This window comes from Pan troglodytes, chromosome 10, assembly GCF_028858775.2.
Source record: "Pan troglodytes isolate AG18354 chromosome 10, NHGRI_mPanTro3-v2.0_pri, whole genome shotgun sequence".
In the NCBI taxonomy this organism is placed as follows: domain Eukaryota; kingdom Metazoa; phylum Chordata; class Mammalia; order Primates; family Hominidae; genus Pan; species Pan troglodytes.
The window spans coordinates 104,953,922-104,968,692 of NC_072408.2; positions in this window are offsets into that span (position 1 = coordinate 104,953,922).

Sequence of the window (14,771 nt, forward strand, 5' to 3'; positions counted from 1 at the left end):
AAGCAGCCCACAGCCTACAGAATAGGGAGTGGTTAGGAGAACAGCTTTGGAGTTTGAGAGACTCTGCCTGGTTGACATTGGTTACAAAACCCCTCTATACCTCAATTCCTCATCTGTTCAATGGAACTAATAATTCCTACCTCAAAGGGTTGTAAGAATTAAATGAGATAATGTATATAAAGCACTTTGTACCTGGGGCATCATACTAGCTCAGAATATGTTGGCTTTTTTATTATTGCTATTGTTGCTTTGTTATTATCATTGTTAATATTATCATTCTCAAGGGAAGAACAATTATTTCAAAGGAAAAATATAATGGCCTAGATAATCATCAGTGAAAGTCCATGTGAACTCTCCCTCTTAATCAATAGCTTGGCAGTTTGGGTCATGCAGTTTCTTATGAAACAGGTGCTCCTATTAGATTTAGCAAAAAAGAAAAAGAAAAAAAAGTTAAATGAAATAAATAAAGCAGCATTTGGTGCCCTACTTTTCTCCAGTACAGTTTACATGTTCTTCTAATTAAATTTTTTAGTAAACTCAGTTCCACAGCCATGCTGGGCTCGCTCAGATGCACTATAGAATGATTCACAACATCGATATAAACTTCTCCGCTTCAAGTGCCAAATTCCTTGCTGTAGGTGCAATATCAGAATTCATTTATTATTTCACCCTCGCTTAATTAATTCCATTGCCAGCTACCTGTTGATGATGGAGTTCTGTTGATAATGCTGAACAAGTTTTAAGGCAAATAGTTGTAATAACTTGTTTACTGCTGGGTGTTCTGCCACTTTTGATTAAACTTCATGAGGATTTATAACCATCTTCTCCCCCACATGCCTGTAACCTTTAAGGGATGTCTGATAAAAAGCAAAGGTCGTGAGCTCCAAAAGCCCTTGTTCTAATAAATATGTTAGACAGCTGACCCCGAACATGCAGCTATTTCTCATCCTTTCTCCACTCCCCCATCCGATATACTTATTTTTTACAGCGATTCTCAACAAGGATAAAATTAACACAAAGAGAATTAATGGTTTAATTTCACAAGAGAAAGGAGAGAGTTTAAGATGTCTCACTGGGGAAGGGGGATTCTGTCTTTGCTGATGATCCAAACATGTCTGCCAAGGAGAAATATGGTGTCCAGTCTCCCATTGAACTGCCACTGGAATGGATTGGCCATGGCTGCTGGCTTGACAGGTGCAATACATATTAATTAGTGTGCTTGGCTACAGAGGGAGTAATGATATACACAGCTTCTCCAAAGCGTTAAATTGTAGTGTTCGTTTTGATGATGCCTCATCTTCTCCATCAAGGCAGGAAAACATTTTGAGTTACAGGTATCCCTGTATAGGCAAAGGAATAAGGGCCTGTCTGTTGTCAGGAATTACAGGTGCAAAAAGTGAAGGCTAAGACAGATCGTGAGTTAGGCACTAAGCATTCCCTATGTGACTAGGTTTTTAAAAATCAGTATTTCAGGAAGCACAAACCAATTCTAAAATGTTTGCCATTGTTAACAGATAAAGTAGAAACATTTTCTTATTGTCAAGATATTTGATTACATTGGAAATAGATTTGAAAAACTCCTTGTCTGTAACAATCCCCAGAAATATGTATTAAATATTAGAAAAATTGTGCTTGTTACCCAGTATTGATGGATAAGCACCTATAACAGCTTGGGAATGAGATGGTTGTTTGGGGGAACTGAAGATAAATTGCTGTTAAAATTTAGCTCTGATCAGAAACAAAAATACACAAGGAAGCCGCAATAAGCAAATTAACATTAGCACTGATTCTAGGCTTTTGACAAAACGCATTTTGAAATGGGTATGTTTAGATGTTTACACCTGAAGTTACAGCAAAACAACAGCACTTCACCAAGAAAAGAGGCTCTAATTAAATACTGATATTTTCCAAATCCTTAATTATAATGGCTTACAGTTCTGCCTAAGGGCTTCTCTAGAAGCTAATTTGCTGGAATATCACCACTTACACTTTTCATTTGTTGAAGATCTTGCTCCCTCGCGAATTGCCTTTTTTAGTTTGTTGTTACTGCATTTGGCATTCTCTTTCTGGGAATGCTTCCTGCCCCCTGTATAGAAAAGACTAGCAAGAAACTTGGCAAACAAAGTTTCATCCTGGGTGGAATTCTTTCCCCTCCTGCATGGCTTAAATGTGTTGATATCTGTTTCTGTACTGCAGCTGCAAAGCAATGGTTTTTGGCAACGTGAATACAAACACATTTCTTATTCTCTCCTGAAGCCCTGGGTTCTAGCAACATATCCCCAAGCAAGTGTTTCTGAAGCTACAGCTAGCACCGGGAGGCAGCACCCAATGGGCATGAAATATGAACTAATTATGAGTTTCGCTAAATCAGCAGGTATCTGGGAACTGGGCTTGACCATTTCTGCAAAGTGCTCCAGGCAATCTCGCAGGACACAGGCAGCTCTAGTCAGTGGGCCATGCTGTTTCCCTATTCCCTCCTCCCCTGCAATACTTCCACCTGCTTTCCTAGAGAAGCACAGAGTCCGCCTCTCACCAGGCCCATAGAAAAAGTTTGTCTACTCTCTGGAGGTGGGCTTTACAACTACAGTCCTCTCTATCACCTGCCTACAAGATCCTTAAACACACAGACCACAGCATGTAGGCAGCTGGCAGGGAGTAGTGACTAATATGTAAACAGTCACCTCTTCTCCCCAACATGGAGTCAGATCTCTAGAACTTCATCCTTGGTAGAGTGCACCAAGAAGTGAATGGTTGGCTAATGGGATGCAGGTAAATGCTATTGTCTAGCCTCAAGTAAAAATGTGCTTCTCTATAATCACCTAGACTAGAAGCTCTGTCTAGTTGTTATGAAACAATTCGTAGAGGCAGCTACCTTTCTGTCATTAAACTGTGGATAGTTAATGAGATCCTTAAAGAAGCCTAACGTGGATGTTTTTACCCCATTATTAAACACTGCTTTACTGGTGTGCAGTTCCTACCTACTTTGAAAGATTTCAGAGTTCGATGCCTTCAACAATAATTAAGGTATATCCAAAGGCAAGCCAGGAGATAGGATTCAGGAACATACTGGCCCCATGAAAATTAAAAGTTCACCAACTAAATATTCAGAAAAGTATATCAAAAACTGAACAAGCTTTGACTCTCCTCTATGAGCTCCAGAGAGTCTTTAAAACTCTATTTTACATATGAAGTTCCATATCTGCCCTAGACCATGGCTGTGACCTAATAATTGGAATTACAAAGCTTCCCCTAAGCACGGTTAAGGGTCAAACAGAAAAACATTATTTGTATGCAATTATGCTTTTGCCCATAAAAACAGAAAAGACCCTATTGAAACCTCTAAAATATGTATCTTGAAAGCATATCTAAATAAGGGAGATTTTAAGTAAAAATGCTCATGGAATTTGGAACCAGAAAGATCTGAGTTTCAATATGGATTTGCCAAGGAGATGTGTGCTCTTGGGTAAGTCACTTGAACTCTTGGGCCTCAGTTTCCTCAACTATAAATGGAGTATAGTAGTACTTCTCTAAAAGGGCTATCAGGAGGATAAAATAAGATTATGTTTATAATGTCGGCAGAGTGCTTAGTGCTACTAAATAGATATTATACATGGTAGTTACATGATAATATTAATTGCTATAATTATTGCCATTAAATTCTAAAATTAACCATGAACCATAAAGCTCTATATCATCAGAATCATCTCCACAATCATCATAACATGTGGTTGGCTGAATTATGGCTATCAAGAAGATTCCATGCCTCAATCCCCAATCTGAGGAGCTCTCCCACCCATGAATATGTCACAGCAAGTAGGTTTAAAAAGGGCTAATTGACATTAAAATAGGGAGATAATCCTCGATTACCTATGTGGGCCCAATATAACCACATGAGCCCTCAAAAGCAGAGGCAGGTAGGGCAATCAGAGCAATTCAAAACCTGAGGACTTAACTTGCTGTGGCTAGCTTGAAGATGGAGGGTGCCCCAGGGATAGTATGAAAAAGAAATGAATTATGTCAATGACCACTGAGAAGACCCAGCCTCAGGTAGAAACTGCAGCCTGGTCAACATCTTGATTTCAGCCTTGGGAGACCCCAAGCAGAGAATCAAGCTGTGCCCAGGCTTCTGACTCACAAAAACTGTGAAATAATAAATGGGTGTTGTTTTAGGTAACTAAGTTTGAGGCAGTTTTGGCAGCAATACAGCCATCTACCCCTTACCAAACACACTTTTTGAACATGCCATGTTCTCTCTACCCCAGGGCCTTTACACAGGCTGCTCCCTCTGTCTGTGATCTCTTTCTCAACTCTTCATCTGGCTACCACCAGTTCATCCTTTTGGTGTTAGATCAAAAATTTCACCTCTTGATAAAAGTAGTCTTTATCTAAAGTGGGTCCCTCCATTAAGACTCTATTCCAAGACCCTGTTGGTCTCTTTCTGAGTTTTTGCCAGAGTTTGTAATTTTCTTTTTTCTTGTATATTTTTCCCTATTTGGCTATAAGTGCAGAATATACCATGACTCAATAAGTAATTGTTGAATGAATATGAATTAATGCCTTACCCCATTCAATCCTCGTGACCAATCTGCAAGGTAGATATTATTACTATCTCCATTTTACAGATGAGAAACCTGAGAAGTAAAGAGATTAAGTAGCGTTCCCAAGATCACACAGCCCTCGCTGATGGAGACCAAGTATGACCCTAAAAGTTCATGGTCTCAGTCTCTGAGCTCTCATGCCCCCAGAGAACTGCAAGTCCTACAAGTAGGAAAACACTGACATCACAGTGAGCCAACATATTTTATTCTCTAAGTCAGACATCTGGAGCACTCTAAGATTTAACAAATCCTTACATCTGAAATTGTGCCTTATGCACATCGGCTGTAACATAGTCTCTGTAGTAATGTCCTAGAATTGCCATAACAAAGTACCACAAACTTACAATTCTGGTGTCTAGAAATCCAAAATCCAAAATCCAAATTCAAGGTGCCATCCAAGCCATTATCCTTCTGAAAACTATAGGAGAGAATCCTTCATGGGCTCCTCTAAGCCTGTTGTGGGCTGCTGCAATCCTTGCCATTTCTTGGCTAATAGATGCACCGTTTTGATCACTGCCTCCACCATAAATGGCCTTCTTCCTTCTGTGTCTATGTCTTTTTTTTTTTTTTTTTTTCTTTCTTTTTTTTTTTTTTAATTATACTTTAAGTTTTAGGGTACATGTGCACATTGTGCAGGTTAGTTACATATGTATACATGTGCCATGCTGGTGCGCTGCACCCACTAACTCGTCATCTAGCATTAGGTATATCTCCCAATGCTATCCCTCCCCCCTCCCCCCTCCCCACCACAGTCCCCAGAGTGTGATATTCCCCTTCCTGTGTCCATGTGATCTCATTGTTCAATTCCCACCTATGAGTGAGAATATGCGGTGTTTGGTTTTTTGTTCTTGCGACAGTTTACTGAGAATGATGGTTTCCAATTTCATCCATGTCCCTACAAAGGATATGAACTCATCATTTTTTATGGCTGCATAGTATTCCATGGTGTATATGTGCCACATTTTCTTAATCCAGTCTATCATTGTTGGACATTTGGGTTGGTTCCAAGTCTTTGCTATTGTGAATAATGCCGCAATAAACATACGTGTGTGTCTATGTCTTTTCTACTCTTCTTATAAAAACACCAGTCATGGCCGGGTGCGGTGGCTCATGCCTGTAATCCCAGCACTTTGGGAGGCCAAGGAGGGCAGATCATGAGGTTAGGAGACTGAGACCATCCTGGCTAACATAGTGAAACCCCGTCTCTACTAAAACATACAAAAAATTAGCCAGGCATGGTGGCACATGCCTCTAGTCCCAGCTACTCGGGAAGCTGAGGCAGGAGAATCACTTGAACCCGGGAGATGGAGGATGCAGTGAGCTGAGATTGAGCCACTGCACTCCAACCTGAGTGACAGAGTGAGACTCTGTCTCAAAAAAAAAAAAACAAAAAAAAAAACAAAAAACAAAAACACCAGTCTTGTTGGACCAAGAACCCACTCTGCTCCAGCATGACCTCAACTTCACTTTACTAATCATATCTACAATGACCCTATTTCCAAATAAGGTCACCTGCTCAGGTACTGGGGATTAGGACTTCAATATATCTTTTGGAGGGGTACACAATTCAGCCACTAACAGTCTCCAAACTATAATTTGTGATTTTGATGTTTATCAGAGTGAGGTCTGTTCTCTGTGTTCGTGTTGATCTATTCCCTTCTCTGCTGACACGTGGCTTCTTTTTACCCAGGTAGACCACGGCGGCTAAGGTCAGAGGCTGCCGCTGCTGTGGTGAAGCCTGCGACAGGAGGGAGCAATTAGAGAAAAGGCTTGTTTGTGAAATCTGAACTCTGTGTCCTCATTACCTTCTCCCTGACTTCCTGCTTCATCCCTGCTCTCTGCCCAGGCTCTCTGGTGGTCATTTACGGGAAAGCATGTGACCACATGTGGAAGTGTGGAAGTGTGATCCCTTTCTTGAACATTTGATTTTGCAAATGACACTTTTTACAAAAGCATCTGCAGAAATCTGGTTAACTCCTTTCTTGACGGTTACAACTGGAGAAAAAAATAGAAACATGTACAGCAACCACCAACATTAACGGAGCCAGATTATTAAAACACTAAAATACCTGCTTCTGACACTTCAGCCAGCCACGACTCATATATGTTTTATCGTACTAGCAAGAGACCACTGCACGGCTTGAAGTGTGACTCTGAGGTCACTAAACACAGGAAATCCTCCAATTGTTTTACAGCTACCGCCGGGTATGTGTGTGGAGCCTGTATATTAGCAGGGGGAAAAAATCTGTGCTTTAAAATTAGCTGGTCAAAATTTTCTAATACTAGAATATATAAGATGAAATCCATGGAATATGCTATAAGGGCATTGCTATGATTTGGATATGGTTTGTCCCCACCAAAACTCATGTTGAAATTTGATCCCCAGTGTGGCAGCATTGGGAGATGAGGCCCGGTGGGAGGTGTTTGGGTCATGAGGTCATGGGTCATGAATGGCTTGGTGCTGTTTTTGCAGTACTGAGTGAGTTCTCACAGGAAGGAGAGAGAGTTGCTACAAAGTGAGGCTACTCCTCCCGTTTGGTTCTCTCTTCACCCTCTGATTTTCCACCATGCTTTGATGCAACTCAAAGTCTTCACCAGAAGCTGAGCAGATGCTGGTGCCATGTCTCTTGACTTTCCCAGCCCGTAAAACCATGAACTAAATAAACTTCTTTTCTCTATAAATTGCCCAGTCTCGGGTATTCTGTTAAAACAACACAAAATGGATTAAAACAGGCATCTACTATATATTGGGACTGGAACAAAAAACTTCTGGCTTTTTATTACAATAAATATGTTCCTTGAGCTGTTTGTTCCCACTCATCTCAGCCTTCCCTCTAGCCCATTACCATCAAAAGGAAAGCAGTAAGAATAAAACCCTCTAATACATGAACCACGTTGTCTTTTGTGGAGTGCTGGCATTCTGGTAGGAGTGTTCCATAATAATAATTAGACCACAAGATAATGAAAACTGGTATATCTTGCACACTGGCAAATGTGAATGGACTCTGCCCTTAGCAGTGGGAGACAGGCATTAACCCTTTAGTGCCTGGATCTTGGAACAGGTCTCAGGAGTCCAGGGGAGGGATCACCATGGCCAGTGCAACGAGAAGGCTCTCTGGGACACAGGGTCATGGTTATTATGTACCAACAGATCAATTATATCAGTTTGAAGCAGGTAAAGACAGCATTGTCTTTATTTATACCCCAAAGTTCACCTTTAATGTTACAATGTTACAATCTAGAAACACAGTGTATTACAAAGGATGTGGGTAGAGATTTTCTTTGGTGTAAGATGTGAGTCCTCCAGCTTTTCCTTGCTACAGCTCCCCAAGGCCCTTTATGTCACTGAGCTGTGGCATAGTTTTACCTGGACCTCAGCCATCTATGCGAGGAAGGTCCCACTGAGTCAGAGGAGTACCTGTGTCACAAGAAAATCATCCCCCAACTCACAAAAGGTGGCATTTTCCCAGACATTTCCAACATAATTTGTAGAATTTTTATAGGAAGCAATACTTTTATAAGAAATAAGTACATTCAAAAACATTCAAATTATTATACATTCTACTTAATAGATAATGTTTGCTTGGAATTTAGCTTCAGGTGTCCCCCAGGACACCTGAAGTATGTGTAGGTGTAATGTCTCATTATACCCTGTGATGTAGCTGTCAGAGGTCAAAACAAAATAATGGTTTACTCCTATAGTGAGGAAGGAACAATAAGGAGATCCATAAACTGCTTTTGTTTAGCTTAGAGGAAGCAAACTGATAGCCACATGAAAAATCCATATTCTTGAATTAGTTGACAATTAAACTCAAATTTCACATTGAAATACAGTCTGAATTTCCAGATTTTCTTTAAAACTTTCATGATCTGGCCATCCTGCACCTGCCTTCCCACATTACAACAGTCAGAGGAGGAGGGGCTGGCCCAGAGGCCAACCCCCACGCATCACTATCTCCACCCATTTGACTCAGTTCTATTACCTGTCTGGCTCCTGTGGGCTTTGAGTTTTTGACCCCTGATTTTCATCTGTCCATTACCAAGGCCAAATTTTTTCTGCAAGGAAAGTATTTTGTATTGATTAAAAGTTTTCAGGACATTAACCCAAATTTCCTTTGGTCACTGCATGTGAAATTCAATACTCAAAGTATCCAAAAACATCTTCAATTGGAAATCAAGTCAGATACATTTACTTAAACAAGCAATTAGCTTTGGCAATAGGAGGCTGAAAAGAAATGAAGTTCATGAACATACTTGTTCCTCTCTAGATGATGCCATTAGTTAGTGTCCAAGTGTCGACACGTAGCACATATTGTGCCAATTCTGGTACTAAGGAGATTGGAAATGGGAATGTCTAATGTTTCAGAAAACTCAAAGGAGCAGAAGCGGGGTTGGCTGAGAAATGGTAAGTGAATTTACTAAATATCTCCTGCACACACAGTATTCTACCAGGCAGGCTATAAATCAATATCTGGTACAGGCATACCTTAGAAATACTGCAGGTTTGGTTCCAGACAACCACAAGAAAGCAAATATCATAATAAAGCATGTCACATGGAAATTCTGGTTTCCTAGTGCACATAAAACTTATGTTTACACTATGTTGCAGTCTATTAAGTGTGTAATAGCATTATGTCTAAAAAAAAGTGTACGTAAATTAAAAATATTTCATTGTTATAAAATGCTAATGATCATCTGAGCCTTCAGCAAGTCATAAACTTCTTGCTGGTGGAGGGTCTTGCCCCAGTGTTGATGGCTTCTGACTGATCAGGGTGGTGGCTGCTGAAAGCTGGGGTGGCTATGACGATTTCTTAAAATAAGACCACAATAAAGTTTGCCACAATGATTGACTCGTTCTTTCAAGAAAGATGTCTCTGTAGCATGCAATACTGTTTGATAGCACTTTACCCTCAGTAGAACTTCTTTCAAATTTGGAGTCAATCCTCTCAAACCCTGTTGCTGCTTTATCAACTAAGTTTATGTCATATTCTAAATCCTTTGTTGTAATTTCAAAAGTATTCACAGCATCTTTACCAGGAGTAGGTTCCCTCTCAAGAAATCACTTCCTTGTTCATCCATAAGGAGCAACTCTTCATCCATTCAAGTTTTATCATGAGATTGCAGCAATTCAGTCACATACTCAGGCGCCACTTCTAATTCTGGTTCTGTTGCTGTTTTCACCACATCTCCATTTCCTTCCTCCACTGAAGTCTTGAACCCTTCAAATTCATCCATGAAGGCTGGAATCAACTCCTTCCAGACTCTTGTAAATGTTAATATTTTGACCTCCTCCCATGAATCCCATTAATGGCATCTAGAATGGCAAGTCCTTTCTAAAAGGCTTTCAATTGATTTTGCCCAAATCCATCAGAAGACTCTCTATGGCAGCTATCACCTTACAAAATGTATTTCTTAAATAATAAGATTTGAAAGTCTAAATTACTCCTCGATCCATGGGCTGCAGAATGCGTGTTGTATTGGCAGGCATGAAAACAACATGAATCTCCTTGTACATTTCCATCAGAGACCTTGGGTGACCATGTATATTGTCAGTGAGCAGTAATATTTTGAAAGGGAGCTTTTTTCTGAGCAGTAGCAGATCTCAATAGTGGGACCTGTTAATCACGATGTAAACAGATGTGCTGTCATCCAGGCTTTGTTCTCCCATTAATATAGCACAGACAGAGTAGATTTAGCATAATTCTTAAAAGCCTTAGGATGTGCAGAATGGTAAATGAGCATTGGCTTCAACTTAGTCACCACCGGCATTAGTCCCTAACTAGAGACCCAGTGTGTCCTTTGAAGCCAGAAATTGACTTTTCCTCTCTAGCTATGAAAGTCCTATTTAGCATCTTCTTCCACTTCAAGGCTGTTTCATCTACATTGAAATCTGTTATTTAGTGTAATCATTTTCATCCTTGATCTTAGGCAGATCTTCTGTATAACCTGCTGCAGCTTCTATGCAAGAACTTGCTGCTGCTTCATCTTGCACTTTTTTTGTAGATGGAGTCTCACTCTGTTGCCCAGGCTGGAGTGCAGTTGCCTGATCTTGGCTCACTGCAAAAAAACAAAGCCTGGATAACAGCACATCTGTTTACATTATGGTTATCAGGACCCACTATTGAGACCTACTACTGCTCAGAAAAAAAGATTCCTTTCCAAACATTACTGCTCACTGACAATATACATGGTCACCCAAGGTCTCTGATGGACATGTACAAGGATATTAATGTTGTTTTCAACTAGAGTGCAGTTGCATGACCTTGGCTCCAGGGTTCAAGCAATTCTCCTGCCTCAGCCTCCTGAGTAGCTGGGATCACATGTGTGCACCACCATGCCTGGCTAATTTTTGTATTTTTAGTAAAGACAGGGTTTTGCCATGTTGGCCAGGCTGGTTTCGAACTCCTGACCTCATGTAATCCTCCTGCCTTGGCCTCCCAAAGTGCTGGGATTACAGGCATGAGCCACCACACCTGGCCAACTTGCACTTTTTTATTATGAAAACGGCTTCTTTCCTTAAACCTCATGAACCAACCTCTGCTAGCTTCAGACTTTTCATCTGAAGCTTCCTCACCTCTCTCAGCCTTCACGGAATTGAAGAGAATTAAGGTGTTGCTCTGGATTAGGCTTTGGTTTAAAGGAAAGTTGTGGTTGGTTTGATCTTCTATCCAGACCAATATAACTTTCTCCATATCAGCAATAAGGCTGATTTGCTTTCTTATCATTCATGTGTTCACTACAGAAGCACTTTTCATTTCCTTCAAGAACTTTTCTTGTGTATTCACAACATAGCCAACTGTTTGGCACAAGAGGCCTAGCTTTCAGCCTATCTCAGCTTCCGACATGCCTTCCTTACTAAGTTTAACCATTTCTAGCTTTCGATTTCAAATAAGAGATATGTGACTCTTTCTTTCACTTGAACACTTAGAGGCCATTGGAGGGTTATTAATTAGTCTAATTTCAATATTGTTGTGTCTCAGGGACTAGGAAGGCCCAAGGAGAGAGAGTGAGATAGAGGAATAGCCAATTGGTGGAGCAGTCAGGAAACACACATTTAACAATTAAGTTCACCATCTCATATGAGCACAGTTCATGGTACCCCAAAACAATTACAATAATAATCAAAAATCACTGATCCCAGATGACTATAACAGATAATATTAATAATAAAGTTTGAAATGTTACAAGAATTACCAAAATATGACACAGAAACACAAAGTGAGCACACGCTATTGGGAAAATGATGCTGATAGACTTGTTTGACACAGTTGTTGCCACAAACCTTCAATTTGTAAAACATGCAATATCTGCAAAGTGCGAGAAAGCAAAGTATGATAAAACAAGGTATATCTGGGCCGGGTGCAGTGGCTCACACCTGTAATCCCAGCACTTTGGGAGGCTGAGGTGGGCAGAGCAGGAGGTCAGGAGATCGAGACCATCCTGGCTAACACGGTGAAACCCCATCTCTACTAAAAATACAAAAAATTAGCCAGGTGTGGTGACGGGTGCCTGTAGTCCCAGCTACTCAGGAGGCTGAGGCCGGAGAATGGTGTGAACCCGGGAGGCGGAGCTTCCAGTGAGCCGAGATCATGCCACTGCACTCCAGCCTGGGCAACAGAGCGAGACTCCATCTCGAAAAACAAAACAAAACAAAACAAGGTATGTCTGTATTTGAGGTATAGGCATAACTTAAATATTTTATAAATAAGAAAAACAAATTCATTGTGCTACATAAAGAGTGTTTTAGGGAAGATTTAGAGACTGTCAAATATATGCACATATTTCTGCAAAAATAATCAAAACTATCTAGTCATTTTCACTTCTCTGCATGGAAACAACAGCCGGTGTTGCCTGTATAGTTTTCTCTGTGAAACTTGATTTGGGTTTTCCAAGAGGAAAAAGATGATTCCATTAAATTGCCATATAGATTTTACCATTGTCTACAGTGAAGGGGAAGGCAGACTTTGCAATAATTGCTCAACAATCTCTCAGCTCCCTCCTTCCTTTCTCTAAATCCCTGTACTGTCTCTATCCTGGAACAAAGACATTGTCTCCAAATCCAAGATCCAATACACGTCCTTCCCTTGGACTGTTGTAAACCATGAACTGGAGCTTCAGCTTACAAAAGTACTTAATCTTCAAATATAAGGTTTGAAAGAAAGAAACATTTATAAACAAACACTAATTTTTGAACATTTGTAGATGTTTATTTCACAGTTAAACACATAGTCTTGACAAAACAGTCTTGCTGAACCCGAAGGAATAAAACGAAAAAAAAAATACAATAAAATGGGAAAAAAAATTTTTTTTTTACTCAATTGCTTTGTAAAAGATTGGAAAGGGATGAGTTGGTGTACATTTAACTTGTTAAGTAAACATGTTTTAAGTACTTACTCTATGCCTATGTGCTCTAGGGAATGTGCTAAATACTGGGGATATAAAAATTTAGCACCCGACTTAAAGAAATTTAGTATTACAGGAGAATAGAACACGATAAATGTTACAATAATAGTATATGTGAAATGCCTTGGGAATAATTCAGAAAGAAGCATAGTGGATGTATCAGCCATTGCTGCACAAGATAGCACCCCCAAACTTGGACTCAAAGCATCAACCACTTATTATTTCTCACGGGTCTAAGGGTCAGCTGAATGATTCTGCTAATTACAGCTTGGCTCAATTATATATGCAGTCAGGTGGTGAATGGCCAGCCCAGAATGGCTTTGGCTACATACATCACCTGGACTGAGCTGTTCTATGTGTCTCATTTTCCAGCAGAATTCCCCCAGATGTGTCCTCAGAGAAAATTCAGAGGATCAAGAAGGGAGGGGGGGATGGAAACAGAAATTGACATGTGCTTTTTTTTTTTTTTCAGGCCTCTGCTTGCTTCAATTTTGTTACTATCCCATTAGTCAAAGCAAATCAAAGACTAAGCTTGATGTCAATTTCTGAAGGTGCCATCAAGTAACAGGACATAGGTGCCAAAGGCCATGGGAGACCACATCTTGCATCAGCGTGACCTGGATGTGAGACATGGACTCAAAGGACATCATTTTGGAACTTTAAGGTTTAATGGCTGCCTTATTGAATTTTGGACTTGCATGGGTCCTGTAGCCCCTTTGTTTTGGCCAATTTCTCCAATTTGGAATGGGTGTATTTACTCAATGCCTGTACCCTCATGTGTCTAGGAAGTAACTAACTTGCTTTTGATTTTACAGGCTCATAGGCAGAAGAAACTTGCCTTGTCTCCGATGAGACTTTGGACTTGGACTTTTTGGTTAATACTGAAATGAGTTAAGACTTTGGGGGACTATTGGAAAGGCATGATTGTGTTTTGATATATGAGGATATGAGATCTGGGAGGAGCCAGGGGCAGAATGATATGGTTGTGCTGTGTCCCCACCCAAAATCTCATCTTGAATCATAATCCCCATAACCCCCATGTGTTGAGGGTGGGACCAGGTGGAGGTAACTGGATCACAGGGGCAGTGTCTCCCATGCTGTTCTCATAATAGTGAGTGAGTCTCATGAGATCTCATGGTTTTATAGGCATCTGGCATTTCCCCTGCTTAAAATCATTCTCTCTCCTGCCACCCTGTGAAGAGGTGCCTTCTGCCATGATTGTAAGTTTTCTGGGACCTCCCGAGCCATGCGGAACTGTGAGTCAGTTAAAACTCTTTTCTTTATAAATTACCCAGTCTCAGATATTTCTTAATAGCAGCATGAAAATGGATTTATACAATAGGACATAGACACAAAGAGTCCATTTAATTGAGGTCATTGATGCAATAACTGTACCACAATGGAGAAAGAAGAAAGGATATGTTGGGCTGTCTTCATAGGAGGAATAAATTTTTACATGGTACAGACAGGGAAAGGATACTCCAGGTATAAGAGGAACAGAAATGCAGTTTCTGTGTTTTAAAGAATAGATTGGAAGAAAGTGAAATACTGGAAGCTGAGAGAGCAGCTAGGAACTGTTGCAGTTGTGTAAGTAAGAAGAAACGAAAACCTGAACCAACATGACTGAAGCAGGAAAGAAAAGAAGAGGAGAAACTGAGAGGCATCATGACAGCAGAATCCAGAAGAATGAATTTATCATAGTGGGGAAGAAAGAAGAATCAAATATGACCCAAAGTAGATATGTTGAGTGTCTGAGTTGAAGACAATGCT